Here is a 14628-nt window from a genome sequence, read left to right on the forward strand (position 1 = left end):
AATTAATTAATTAATTAATTAAAAAAAAAAAAAACCATCCAAAGTAAGTTCCACAACAGTGCTAAAGCTACTCAATGCACTCTTCATATTCCCTAGCAGAGAATCTTTCTCTAAACTCTTAAAACTTTTTAGCTGTATCTCTGTATATTCCACAAAGATACTCTGCACCTATAATACTCTAAAATCCTCAAAGACCTGACCCTGAGCTTGATTCACTTCTGTATCCTCCACGGTATTCAGCACTCTGTTCTGAAACAGTAAAACAGTGACCAAATTTTCTTACTAAATGGAAACCTCTAAATCTTCCTGTAAGTCTAACACTCAGAGGGGATATTCAAGTGGGATCCGAATATTGAAAAGTTAGATGTGCTGAAAACCAAACACAAAAAATTGTTATTTGACTATTTTTAAAAATTTACTCTTCATTATGTAAGTCCATTATGAAGTCTACAAAAATCTACCAATACCACCTATGTTTCAAAACTACAGATGTTTAATATCTCAGACATTAGTATTCAATAAATACCGAAGTATGGTGACCCATAAAGAACAGTGAAAATCATATGACTGGGCAGCACTGATACTTGAAAAACAGGACACCAAACAACTATTTAAATCTCCCAATTTGTGTCTAAGTAACTACAATATGACAAATACAAGACTCTCAAACTCAAAAAATTCAAAGAGCTAAATTAGTTGGCAACAAAGTCAGACAGTAATTAGAATGCAATGTGGTATACAGCTTGGTGCACAGTCAGAGAAAGTTATGCATGCACTGAGTACCCCTCCAGGAGAAGAAAAGAGATACAGAAATTTGGATTATAAGCCTCTCTGAAATGCTAATGGAAGGTAAGACGGAAAAAAAAAAAAAAGACACTAGTCATCTAATATGACATAGAAATAATTAAGTACAATAAAATGTCTTCTAGTAAAGTGTGTATAGAGTTTAAGGGAGACTCAGCATTTCCATTTGGAATCATTTGGAAATCTTTTAAATATGAATGAAAAAACTATTATTTATAATCATAACATATGATTGGGACAACCATACATCCTGCTTTGCCTGAGACAGCCCGTTTTCTGCCTCCTGTAAAAAAAAAAAAGTAACTTTAAATAATACCCATATTCAGTTGTCCCAGTTTGAATGAAAACCATTAAGCTTTCCCCTACATATGATTAGTTATTACTAAAACTATTAAAAAATCCTTTGAGAAGTTTCAAAGAGAAGTGATCAAAGATTTCCACAGCTGGTTAAAATTGACACTTATCTTCAATCCAAATACCCCCAGTTGTCAAAATCCCTAAAGATCACTTCCAAAATATATGTAAACATTACAAATGTAAACATCTATTGATTTTTGTTTTCATTTGACTACGAAAGTCTAATTCCATCCCAAATATTCAGAAAAGTTCCTGGCTCACTGTAAGAAACACATTAAATTATCTTAGTAAATAAACAAATGAAAACATTAATAAAACTCTGGTCACAACTAGAGCATTCTATGGGAAACCACTGGAATATAACTGATATAATCAATTTTGATCTTTATCATCATGTCCAAATCACTGGAACTGGGCTGCCACTAACAGCAAGAGGTACACTAAGCTGCCCAGCAAGTCAAACCTAAATCTGACACCAAACCCTACAGCAAATAATTCTTTAGTTATTTCCACAGAATAATGAAGATGCTATAAAAATTCCTTGTGAAATGTCCTTTTTGTTTGAATACTTCAGGTGTTTAGACTTCCAAAAACCAATCTTCTTCTGCAATACAATCAAATCACTTGCTAGAGCTAACTAATTTATAGAAAGAGGAGGATTGGCTAGGTGGAAACCACAAAATGGCAACTTCTCTCAAAAATTCAAAAATCATTTCAGAAAATGTATTTGTACCTACTCATTAGTAATTAATGATTAGGGTCAGTTCTCTCTGCCAGCACCTATTCATGAAATTTTATTATTGGCTAGACTTTCTGTTTTGAGTTTTGTACATGGCACATCAGGGAAAGCTGTGTTATAATTAAGTCAGAGAAAAGAAACAATGCCCACTTGAGAAGCAGGAAAAGAGACTAACATAAAGAAATGGCTGATTAAACAGGCCAAATTTGGCAACACTGATCAGCAAAGGGTAACATCTGAAAGAACAATGCTTTATGTCTCTACTAAGAAAACATTTGTAAACTCTAAGATAATCAGCTATGGGGCAGTGATGCTTTATCAGTTCTTCCAATAACTTTTGCTCTGATTTATAACCATGACTACCAATAAACCTTCAGGACACTACTTTGGATTCTTCAGGGACCTTGATTCTAGGATATGAGGTGCTCTGTTCAATGAGCCTTCTAAAAACACTGGAAAAAAACATATTAATTAATAAACTTGCATTTTAGTCACAAACTCTTTGAGTTTGGTTAACATGAGTCACTTTTTATAGATTACTCCCAACTCTCAGACTGAACCTAGACCAGGGGTGGGCAAACTTTTTTGGTAAAGGGCCAAGATAGTATGTATTTCAGGCTTAGCAGGCCAGAGAGTCTTGATATCGTCTCATACAGTTGTGTCATGACTAGTCAATCTACCACTTTTGGACAAAGCAGCCATAATCAAAACATAAACACAACTGTGTTCCAATAAAACTGTTCCAAAAACAGGCAGTGTTCAGATTTAGCCTGGCTTACCCTAGTCTGTCAACCCCCGGTCTAGATGAAATACTTAAACAAAAAGTTAATCCATCATTTGAGACAATACCTCCTCCACATATAGGCTGAAAGCTCAACTAAAAGTTGTCACACCAAAATTCCAGAGCACTGAATAGAATGTTGTGCTACTTCCATTGTTAAGCGTATGAATCCTATCCTCCATGTTGACTGACTTTGAGCCCTCCCTTCAAACTCCCAGGTTCCATAAAAAATTCAACTACTTACTACTATCCTTATTTCAATATTTCAACTATGTCTCATTTCAACATATGGCCAATGGTCTTCTATTTTTGCTAATTAAAATAAGCAGACTGAAGAGCTTCTTAAAATGCAGATCCCATGGCTCCAACTCAGACATTTTTCTTTTTTAAGTTGCAAAGATGTGCTGCAAAGGTTGAAAACTACTAAATTTAGCCAAAAATGTGATCAATGGAGAATGCATCAGATTCTACTATAGTCGTGAAACAAATCAATTTGTAGGTTGGAGACCTAAGGGAAAAACCCACATTTTTAAAAAGCTCCCTGAGTGTTTATTATGCACTATTTGAAAAACACTACCATGGAAGAGGCATTACACCCTTAGCCTCTGGCTACATCTCCTTAATGCTCTTGGCCTCACTATATTAATATACTGGGTAGCCACAATGGAACTACTCTGACAAAGAAACATAACTCAATCAAATTATTGCCTTAGCATACAACATACATTTATTTTCAGGTTTATTATACACATGTATTTAAATATCCAGGGCTATTCCCACCTACTCAAACAAAAATAAAAATTCTTCAGTATCAATTCAAGTACATATTTCGAAACAGATCTAAAGGGCTATTCTTTTATTCACTAAAAAACCACAAATATTAATATTTACAACAGAAACAAACTTCTAAAAAAACAAAAGAAACTCTTGAAGTTTTAAAACAAAATAGCATCCCATATAAACATTGCCCCAATTTACCTAAACAAGTATTTTATAATTACTAAAGCTAGAATGACATTTAAGATGTTTTTATAATCTTATGTTTCCCAAGAAAGCAAAATTTACTCTAAGAAACTGCATTAAAGAAATATTCTAATTAAAATCTCCACTTTACGCCAATGCAAACTGAATCCACAGATAAAGACTGGTATACTGCAGTACTAAAATGTTTAATATAGTTAAGTGGAGCAATCTAATATAAAAACAATCACAAGACAATCATAAGAGACAATCTCATAAATTTTTACACTAACACTGTAACTTATTGTGATGTGTCCAAAAGCTATAAAACTGTGGTAAGTAGAAAACTTCAACCTAGTAAGTACTATCATGAAAATGGTTCAATATTACACTCTATACTACGATAAAGGTAAAGATAAACCTAAATGTATTTAAGACACAGCATAAAAATATATATATTGTTATGGTTGTCAAAAATACCTTATGCTATAGGACTGAAAATTAACATGTTTAATTTATAATTACCAGAGCTATTATCAAAGAACCTGACTTCTAAGAAGAAATAAGGTATGAAATAAAAATGACAACTTCTAGTTGAAGTGCTGACATATCCTTGAAACCCTTAAAAATATGTTCATGTCATAAAATTATGATAAAGTTGAAGGCTAACAAAGAAAAACATGACCAGACATGATGTGTTTTCCCTCATATTTTATTACATTTAAAAAAATTATTTTTCAAGACACAAAATATGGAAATCAATTTTTACTTTATACTTCAAAGTCCATACTATTAGTGTTGGAATATTTCTAATAGGAATATTAGAAAGAAATGAGAGGTAGCATCTTAAACCAAGTAAACTGCTTTATACTAATTACTCTTACTACTTGGGCAAGCTGAACACTTACCATTTGATTCCTCCCTTTAAACTGAACAGTGAAAAAAGAGAAAGCACATAAGAGGGCCTAATTTCAAAGCTTTTAAAAACAAAAACAAACATTAAATTTAACAATTTTTTCCAAAGACAGTTTTCAAAATAAATGAAGAATAACTAATACAACAATTACCTCAATGTTTCTTCTATTAACACAAAATAATCAAGACCTATAAAGAGCTTTTAATATTTCTTTAGTACTTGATTAGCTTGTATTAACAAGCACTATGAAGCTAGGAACCAAATAAAATTGATACCAAAATGATGAAAAACTTTTGTCCATCCGTAATTTCTAATACCAAAAAATCTAAAAATCTGGCAAAGACTATATTTCCCCTAAATATTTAATTGCATTGTTACATACTATTTTACATATGGTTCCTCTTCAGAAAATTAAGACTATAGTAACTTTGTGGCCTAACAAGAAACAAAAACAAAAAACAAACAAAAAAACCCAGCACCAACTCTCCAGCCTAGGGTTCAGCAAACTTTTTCTGTACAGGGTCAAAGAGTAAGTAGCTTAGATTTTGTAAGTCACAGATACTCTAATATTCTTTTATTTTCCTTATCCATTAATTCTCTAAAATGTAAACACCATTCTTAGCTCTGTGGTAGAGTGGTATGAAACTGCGAACTGGTCCCAGGCTAGTTTGCTGACTTCTGCTCTAGTGAAATTAATCTTATGATGCTTCAAATATGCAACATATACTTTACTTGAAAAAAAAAGATATCTTAATATTAAAATATACCATCTACATTTTCTAAGAGTATAATCCGGTGAAACAATAAATGATCTATTTTTGAAATGCTTCAATAAACCCACCATGAATATTTTAAATATGTAATTCATTTATTCTCAAAGTTCATCGGTAATTTATAAAATTTTAGACACCATGAAATTAATTTTAAACATACAAATGTTAAAATAAGAATTTGCAGTATTTCAATTTTAAATTGTAGCAACATTTCCAAATAATTTTTGAAAAGAAAAGTAAAATTAAAATCTGTCCTTCATTAATTATATTAAATGCCACTGAACAAATGTAAAAAACACTGGTATGAGTTTTAAAAAATTGTGAAATAATTTCAAAGAATAGAGTCCGCAGACAAACTTATGATACAGCCACTTAAATGTAACAGCAGAATACATTTTACTTAATCATTTCCTTCTAGTCCCCTAAATGATTTATGCATGACATTACAAATAGCTACACATGTGCCCCAAGAATGTGAAGTTTGTGCCAAAAAAATATTAAGAAAGCTAATTCCACCAACTTTGACTATAAGCAAGCACTTTAGGAAAAGAAATGTTCAGGTACATATAAGAACAAGGAAGAATTTCCTAATCCTCAATGGAATGAAATAAAGTTTCCCTAAGAAAATGTATCATATGTGGTTTACATCTTGATTATATTTAAAATTAAAAACTTAGTCACTAGTTTCCAAAATATGGGCCAAAAAAATTTTAATTACACATACTTTCATAACATCATAAAACATCCTCACATTGTTAAATCCAACAGATTTATGTTCACATATAACAACCAAAAGCCCTAAGACCACATTTAAAATATGTCATAAGCAAACACTATGTATCCAAGGAGGAAAAAGAGAATTGCAAAATGATACTAAAAATGCTAGAAATTAGAAGAAAATTTGCAATGCTTGAAAACTCATGTGGTAATGGAATTTAAAAATCAAATTAAACCTTTAGTATAACTTATAAAAGTAAGAAACTTCTCTAATTGAATTTAAATGCCACATAATTTTTAGTCAAAGGATATTTACTTGATGCAGGCTAAGATAAAAATTTCTTGTTGTTATTACACAAGTTAGGATGTATTTTATTGTGTGTATTCTTTTTTAGAAAGAAAATTTAAAATTTTTCTTGGGACAGAAGAATGGGACAGAGAAGGTCAGCAAAAGAGTCACTGACTTGAATTAATACTGTTAGCCTCAGAAACTTATTAAAGAATCATGGCTTTTGAATAGCTAGGGAAAAAAACACCACTAAATATTTTTCAGAATAATGACTATTAAAATAGCATTCATCTAAGGTGAATAATAAGACTCTTTGTTAGTTCACATTAAGAACTTGGGGATTTTAACATATTTGAAGTATCCTTGTTTGCCCTACCATTTTGCCTGCCCAAATCAAAAACCTGAGTCAGACCAAATCTTTAGAACTAACTCCAGTTTATGAGAAATTCAGGGATAGAGAAACTTGCTAAGCATCACTGCATGGATAAATTCAACAAGATCCAGGATGTGAGAAACAAGGGTCTGTTTTCTTAAAAAATTAAGGAAAAAATTTAAAAGGTGAAGAGAAAACCTACAGACTAAAAACACTGGATTTATCAGCCAATTTGAACCAATTGTAAAGAAAATAAAAAGCTTTATAAAACCTGAGCAAATGTGGGCTTTTACTAGTTAATACTAAAGAAGTGACAATTTTTAAGATATGACAAAGATAGTTTTAAAAAGAGTCCTTATCTTCTAGGGATACATACTGAAATACTTATTAATGAAATCATATAAAGCCAGGGATTTAATAAAAATAATTCGGGAAAGTGGCTATACTTAAAGACAAAAAGATCAGCTGTGTGTTGATAACGGTCATGACTGGGTAATGAGCACATACTGGTCTACATTTGTATATATCTAAAATCTTCCAATATAAAGAATTTTTATTTATTTTATTTCATTTTTTTTTAAGTTTGTTTATTTAAATCATCTCCACACCCAACGTGGGGCTTGAACTCCCGACCCCCAGATCAAGAGCTGCATGCTCTTCTAACTGAGCCAGCCAAATGACCCTAAAGAATTTTTAATATCAATAAATGTTGAAAATCAATCAAGTAGAGATGACAGATTTATCAAGAGTTCTAATTTAGAACCATATATTTAAAAAAAGATAAAAATGGAGAAAATTTTAACATCCTTTTCATAAAACATTAATAGTATCTTCAGAAACTACTTTTAAGTTATTACCTGTAAGAAGTTAAGAAAATCATTAGTTTAACATAAACACAACAAATTCAGAAAGATTAAAAAATATATTATATAAACCAATATCCAAAGAATTCTAAATATGCATTGTCCACCTGACAATATAAAATAATTTTAGTTAACTAGTATTTTACTTACATTTTCCATATAGTTTGGCTTAAAGCCCTCTTGTTGTCGCCTCAGTTCCTCCTGTTCTCTGTGTCGGATCATTTCTTCCTCACGGCGTCGATGCTCTTCCTCATGTCTGAAAGATTTTTAAATAAAAATTTCAGCCTGGTTGACATGTAAGCCATGATCAGGTATTTTATTCCAGGTAAAACAAAATCATTTACACAAGTTACTTTATACAAAATCTGCTAATGATGACTGACTGACTAGATTTACTTTCCTTCTTCTAGTTTGCTCTAAGCCTTTAATAAATCAAATAACCCAAAGAAATAAAGTAACTAGGATAAATTAAAAAATAGAGTAATAACATGTAACTAAGAGTTAATATGCTTACAGTCAAAAAATCAAGAGTGTAAAAGCTCAAACATGTATTAAATTACTATATAAAGAGAAAAGCCTGGGATCTATCACTGGCATAATAGAGTTCTTAAAGGCACTAAGAACCAATCCTGATATAAGCCACTACAAAGAACAACACTGCCCAGTCAAGAAAAATCTATACAGTGTCAAAGGAACCCTTAACAAACCCTCTCTCCCCCATTTTATCAACCCACTGAGGAAAACCTCTGGAACAGGTGTCAGCCTACCATCTGTTTCTGTAAATTAAGTTTTATAAGACAATCATCTATTTAATGTCTATAGCTACCTTGGGCCAGAGCAGTGCTGAGTAGTTGAGACAAAGACCATATGACCTGCAAATCCTAAAATGTTTACTATTTAGCTCTTTCCCAGAAAAAGTATGCCAACCTCAGCCCTAGAGGTATGTGGGAGGAAAAAATATTGAACTATGTATGTGTTCAGAATTACAAAGAAGTCAGTAATTACTTATGATTAAGAGAAAAAAACCCTACAAAATATTATTGAATACACTCACATTATATTGGCATGTATGTCAATGCATATTCAAGTATATATGCCCTCTACTCAAAAACAAAAAACATTACTTCAGGGGTGCTTGGGTGGCTCAGTCGTGAAGTGTCTGCCTACAGATCGGGTCACGGTCCCAGGGTCCTGGGATCGAGCCCCGCATCGGGCTCCCTGCTCTGCGGGAAGCCTGCTTCTCCCTCTCCCACTCCCCCTGCTTGTGTTCCTGCTCTCACTCTCTCTGTCAAATAAATAAAATCTTAAAAAAAAAAATTATTTCAGTAGTGAAGACTATATAATACTGATGCGCTCCCATTAAGTCTCATTTTCTGTTGCTCTTTTAAGTACCTTCCTACGTCAAGTGTAATACTTGAATTTCAAGATACTCTGTTGTTTCCTGTATCATGCCTCTCCTAAACACAAGTCCATGAACTAAAAAAATGGTGGTATTTCCCACAGACAGCAGAAAACCTAGCTGTTAGAGGAGTTTGGGTCAGACCACAAAGTAACAATGTTCCTAAGGGATTTTAAGCAAAATCTAGACTATTTTGAGATTTTTGTCTGAGTCCCCAATATACATTTCTATTCAGGTAAATTGAATATTCAAATAAAGTGGTTAATCCACTTCTTGGACATTAACACTCATAAATTTTATGGTAAAGAAAATATTTTCATATTCACACATGTGAAAATGTACATAGGTACAGTTAAAAATCCCCTATTCAAAAACTCCAATACTACGTATGTTTTGAAACTGATTTTTCCTGATTTCAAAAAGGGTCCATATACTATTATTATACCACTAATAGGATCTGGGACAGGACCCAGTAATCAACCACACTGGTATTTCTGCAGTAAGATGAAGATTCACTTTTGTGAAAATAATAAAGGTCTGACATGACCCCAACATAAATGCAGGTCAGGTTTTGTCATCAAATAGGCTCATATCAGGGCGCCTGGGTGGCTCAGTTGGTTAAGCGACTGCCTTCAGCTCAGGTCATGATCCTGGAGTCCCGGGATCGAGTCCCGCATCAGGCTCCCTGCTCAGCGGGGAGTCTGCTTCTCCCTCTGACCCTCCCCCCTCTCATGTGCTTTCTCTCATTCTCTCTCTCTCAAATAAATAAATAAAATCTTTAAAAAAAAAAAAAAAAGGCTCATATCAGATCCTGCCACTAAATGATCCATGAAAAAGCTTTTGGTTTTCAAAGTTTTTTGGTCTTCAGAATTGCAATAAGGACCTTGTTCACGAATAACTTATGACATGTAATAGAAATTTAAATGGGCAAGTCCATTTCCAATAAACTAAAAAGAAATATCTATACAAATGTGCAAGGATATATGTACACAGAGATATACACACTGTGGCATTAATTAAAGGCAAAAGGTTGAAAATCAATTACAAATGAGAAACAAGTATGGCTCATCGATGCCAAGGAACACAAAACAACTGTTACGAAGGCACATTTGCATTTACTGACACAAAAGAATATCAGCTGTCAGGAAAAAAGCAAGTAAAAAAACAGCATTCCTATTACTGATTTTAAAAATAATTTATATGAGCACAGAGGGGGGTAGAAAAAGTTTATGTCACACTGGGAATAATCGGGGAAACAGGACCATTAACTTTTTTACTTTACATATATAATGTATCATTGAGTTTTGTTTTATACATGTATTGCCATAACATTTTAAAACAAAAACCAAATCAAGTATTTTAAACAAAATTTGAAATGTACTTCTCCCATTGTTAAAGCAACTTTTTTCTGATAAAATGTGAGAATAGATTTACAAATCAGGAGTAAAAAGGTAAAATCACTTCAAACAGTTATTTTTCTTCCTTCCATTCCTTTGTCCAAAAATTCAAGAATTTCTACTTTGTTCTGAAATAAGTTGATACCACACTGACAATTCCATAATCTGAACTTACAGACAATATTCAGAACTATCCCCTATTATATATATGTACACTTTTAATTTTTTCTATTTCACAAGATACTTTAATGAGCATCTATATGTATATTTAATGTCTCTGCAGGTGAAGGACAGATAACTTCCTAGGTAATATTTACAAATGGAACTAAAAAAGTGACAGATTTTAACATCCGTCATGTTATAATTAATTGGAAATTGATAAAACCTCAATTTTACAACTTAATTTGAACCCATTTATTATTTTCAGGTCTCAAGTATTTTTGTAGGATTTTGAAAAATGGACAAGATCTAGAAACTAAGCCATGATATAACTAATGGATAAAAATGTCCTCCTACTCTTTGTTCCTATTTAGCATTACACTCTCCACACTTACTGCAGGGCTCAGTACGTAAGATCTTTATGTCGAATGACATAAAAAAGGAAAAGAATGGATAGATGGATAGATGAGTGAGAAGGGTGGTAAAATTATGAAGAAATAAATGAACTACTAAGTGGTCAAGTCACAACTTGAACCAACTCATCACGCCTTGTCTTAGTCTTCTTTCTTCACTGAGACAGCCTCTGAAAAATTAATTGACCCGTGAGAAACCTAATAATTTGTAGCACTGAAAGGAAAACTGTAAATTTGTATACTCCAAATAAGTTTTTTCTCTCTAAATATACTTTCTTAAACCAGTTTTGTCGATCTTCTAAGGTGAAACAAAAAAGCAAGAGTCCAAACTATCCGGCTTGTTAACAGTTAAAGCTGTCTTATGTATGGCAGGAGCCACAGTCAGCTGTATTTCCTCAGTTTAACTGCTGTAGTTTTATTTGCTTTGTCTTGAAAGTACAGGATATTTTTGACAATTATTGGTGTAAGTTCCTAAACACATTCAGTCTTTCTTGGTCTTTCATGAACTTGACATTTTTTCTTTTCCAGCGGCAGACAAGTTTCACTGACCTGGGCCTGGGGCAGACCGGGATCCTCACCCACAGCAGGGGGTGGAGGTGAGGTTGAAAATAAAATGTGATTTGTGGTAGAACTGCAGGTTTTGGCTATGCTGAGAGCCAAGGGCCTGGTTAGCTGGTAGCTGCAAAGTCAGACTTTTCTGTTGATTATATCTGCAGCTGCAGCAGGAAAGGCAAAGCCTGACTTTCCTGCTGGGTGCATCTGCAGGAGTAGCAGGGAGGCAAGGAGTTCAGAAGCTGGATTCATGGGGCACAGGGAGGAAGTCCAGTCTGTTGGTTACCATGTTCCATCTGCTTTTGTAAGTACAAGGCACCACGAGGCTGGAGGACCTCTGTCTGGGTGGGTGGGCTAAAAGTGGCCGGGCACAGCCTCATGTAAAACTTTTCTTGAGCTGCAAGAAAAGGTACTGGCTTCTCTTCCTGTAGGGCCAAAAGCTTCGCCTGCAATTTCAGGATGTGTTCCTGAGGGGGGTCTCCTCTAGTGACATTCTCTCTTCCAACTCCTTTTTCTTCTCTCCTGCTCTTCCTTCATCTTTTGTTCCATCATCTTGTACACCTCTCCTTCCTCCAGCAGACCACATTCCTAGCTCCATCATGATGTGCCAGTGCAATACCCAGGCCATGGCACTGGAAAGCTTGGGGCATTCCAGGAATGCAGGCATGGTGCTGCCAGGGATACTTGGGGCATGGGAGCCCTGCTCTATCACTGACTACCAGAACTTGCACTGGACCTGTGGGGCAGCAGGTTCTCGGGGGTACCATGCCCAGCGGAAGCAAAAGCCCACTGACCTGCCATAGTCGTGTCTAACACTTGCCACCACGACCTACCAGCCTGGCAGGAGAGGTCTACCATGTGCGCAGAGCCAGGCCAATGGTCTCCAGCCTGGGCACTCAGCACACCTTCCTCCCCATTAGCCTCAGAGTGAGCTTGACACTTTTTAAAAGACAACTGATTATTCTGTACAATGTCTTTCAATCTAGGTTCATGTTATATTTCCTTATGGGCTAGCCTGAGGTTATAAATTTTTTGCCAAAAAACCCCACAGAAATGACAATGTATCCCTCTGACTGCATCATATCAAACAGTTCCTGATATCAATGTCTTATTACAGATGATACGAACCTTAATACTTGGTAATGGTGGTGTCTGTTGCTTCTCCACTTTAAATTTACTGTTTTTCCATTTGTACCTAATACAAATGACTATGCAAATTGTTTCTAAAGTTTCGGCAAAAACTTGAACATCTGTCAGTAAATCTTGTCTGTGACAATTATTACTATAGTGTTTGACCCACTGGTGATCTTCTCTCATTCCTTCCATACTGATTAACTGGAATTCTACTATAAGGAAAAGTTGTCCATTCTCTTCCATTTATTTATTCATTCAATTATTTACTTCTATCGGTATGGACTCATGGATATGTACTTTATTCTACAGTTTAAAATCTAATACTACAATTTTTTATTTTGTTGTTGAAACTGTTCCAACTTTGGCCATTTAGGAGCACCTTCAGTCTGCCTGTGTACTTTCAATATGCCCCATCTTTTTTTTTAAGATTTTATTTATTTATCTGACAGAGAGAGAGACAGCGTAAGAGGAAACACAAGCAGGGGGAGTGGAAGAGGGAGAAGCAGGCTTCCTGCTGAATGGGGAGCCTGATGCAGGGCTCGATCCCAGGACCCTGGGATCATGACCTGAGCCGAAGGCCAGACACTTAACGACTGAGCCACCCAGGCGCCCCAATATGCCCCATCTTTTAGGAGTACAGGCCTACTTCATTTTATTCAGCTTTGCCTTACTGTGCACTTCAGATACAGTGGGGTTTTTTTTGTTTTGTTTTGTTTTGTTTTTACAAATTGAAGGTTTGGGTCAACTCTGCATCAAGCAAGTCTATTGCCCCATTTTTTCCAAATGCATTTGCTCACTTTGTGTCTGTCACATTTTAGTAGGTAACTATCACAATATTTCATTATTATTATTATTATATCTGTAACGGTGATGTGTTTGATGTTGTTACTACTACAATTGTTTTGAGACGCCACAAACCACACCCATATAAGACCAAACATTATCAATAAATACTATGTGTGTTCTAACTGCTCCATCAACAGGAGCATCTCTCTCCCTCTCATCTGTCTCCTTCTCCTTGGGCCTCCCTACTCCCTAAGACACAACACTATTGAAATTAGGCCCATGCCTAGTCCTAGAATGGTCTCTGAGTGTTCAAGTGAACAGCTACATGTCTCTCACTTTAAATCAAAAGCTAGAAATGATTAAGCTTAGTAAGGAAGGCATGTCAAAAGCCGAAAAAGGCCAAAAGCTAGGCCTCTTGCACCAAACAGTTAGCCAAGTTGTGAATGCAAAGGAAAAGTTCTTCAGGGAAACTGAAAGTGCCACTCCAGTGAACACATGCATAAGAAAACAAAACAACCTTGTTGCTGAAATGGAGGACTTTTAAGTAGTCTGCATAGAAGATCAAAGGAGCCACAATACTCCCTTAAGCCAAGACCTAATCCAGACCGAGGCCCTATTGCTATTTAATTGTATAAAAGTGGAAAAAGGTGAGGAAGCTGCAGAAAAAAGTTTGAAGCTAGCAGAGATCCAGAAGCTGCCATCGAGTTACCCAGAAGATCTAGCTTAGATAATTAATGAAAGTGGGTACACTGGGCAACTGGGTGGCTCAGTTGGTTAAGCGACTGCCTTCGGCTCAGGTCATGATCCTGGAGTCCCAGGATCGAGTCCCACATCGGGCTCCCTACTCAGCAGGGAGTCTGCTTCTCCCTCTCATGCTCTCTGTCTCTCATTCTCTCTCTCTCAAATAAATAAATAAAATCTAAAAAAAAAAAAAAAAAAAAAAAGAAAGTGGGTACACTAAACCACAGATTTTCAATGTAGATTAAATAACCTTATACTGGAAGATGATGACATCTAGGACATTCACAGCCATAGATGAGAAGTCAATGCCTGGATTCAAAGGACAGGCTGTCTTGTTAGGGGCTAACACAGCTTGGTGACCTGAAGATGAAGCCAATGCTCACCGACCATTCTGAAAATCCTAGGGCCCTTAAAAATTACGCTCAGTCCACTCTGCCTGTGCTCTACACATAGAACAACAAAGCCTGGATGACAG

At 35.0% G+C, this 14628-nt stretch overlaps 1 long non-coding RNA gene across 1 annotated transcript; it reads right to left on the bottom strand.

Annotated features, from left to right (window-relative positions):
- Positions 1-64: 64 nt before the first annotated feature.
- LOC145718123 (uncharacterized) lies at positions 65-14619 on the bottom strand. Its single transcript, XR_014141596.1, has 2 exons — positions 7723-14619; positions 65-1087 (listed from the first exon to the last, which is right to left on the bottom strand). It is a non-coding gene; the product is annotated as an uncharacterized LOC145718123 (long non-coding RNA).
- Positions 14620-14628: the final 9 nt, after the last annotated feature.

The sequence above is a fragment of the Leptonychotes weddellii genome, unplaced genomic scaffold (genome assembly GCF_054177405.1).
Source record: "Leptonychotes weddellii isolate Sample4059 unplaced genomic scaffold, ASM5417740v2 HiC_scaffold_1101, whole genome shotgun sequence".
Classification (NCBI taxonomy): Eukaryota; Metazoa; Chordata; class Mammalia; order Carnivora; family Phocidae; genus Leptonychotes; species Leptonychotes weddellii.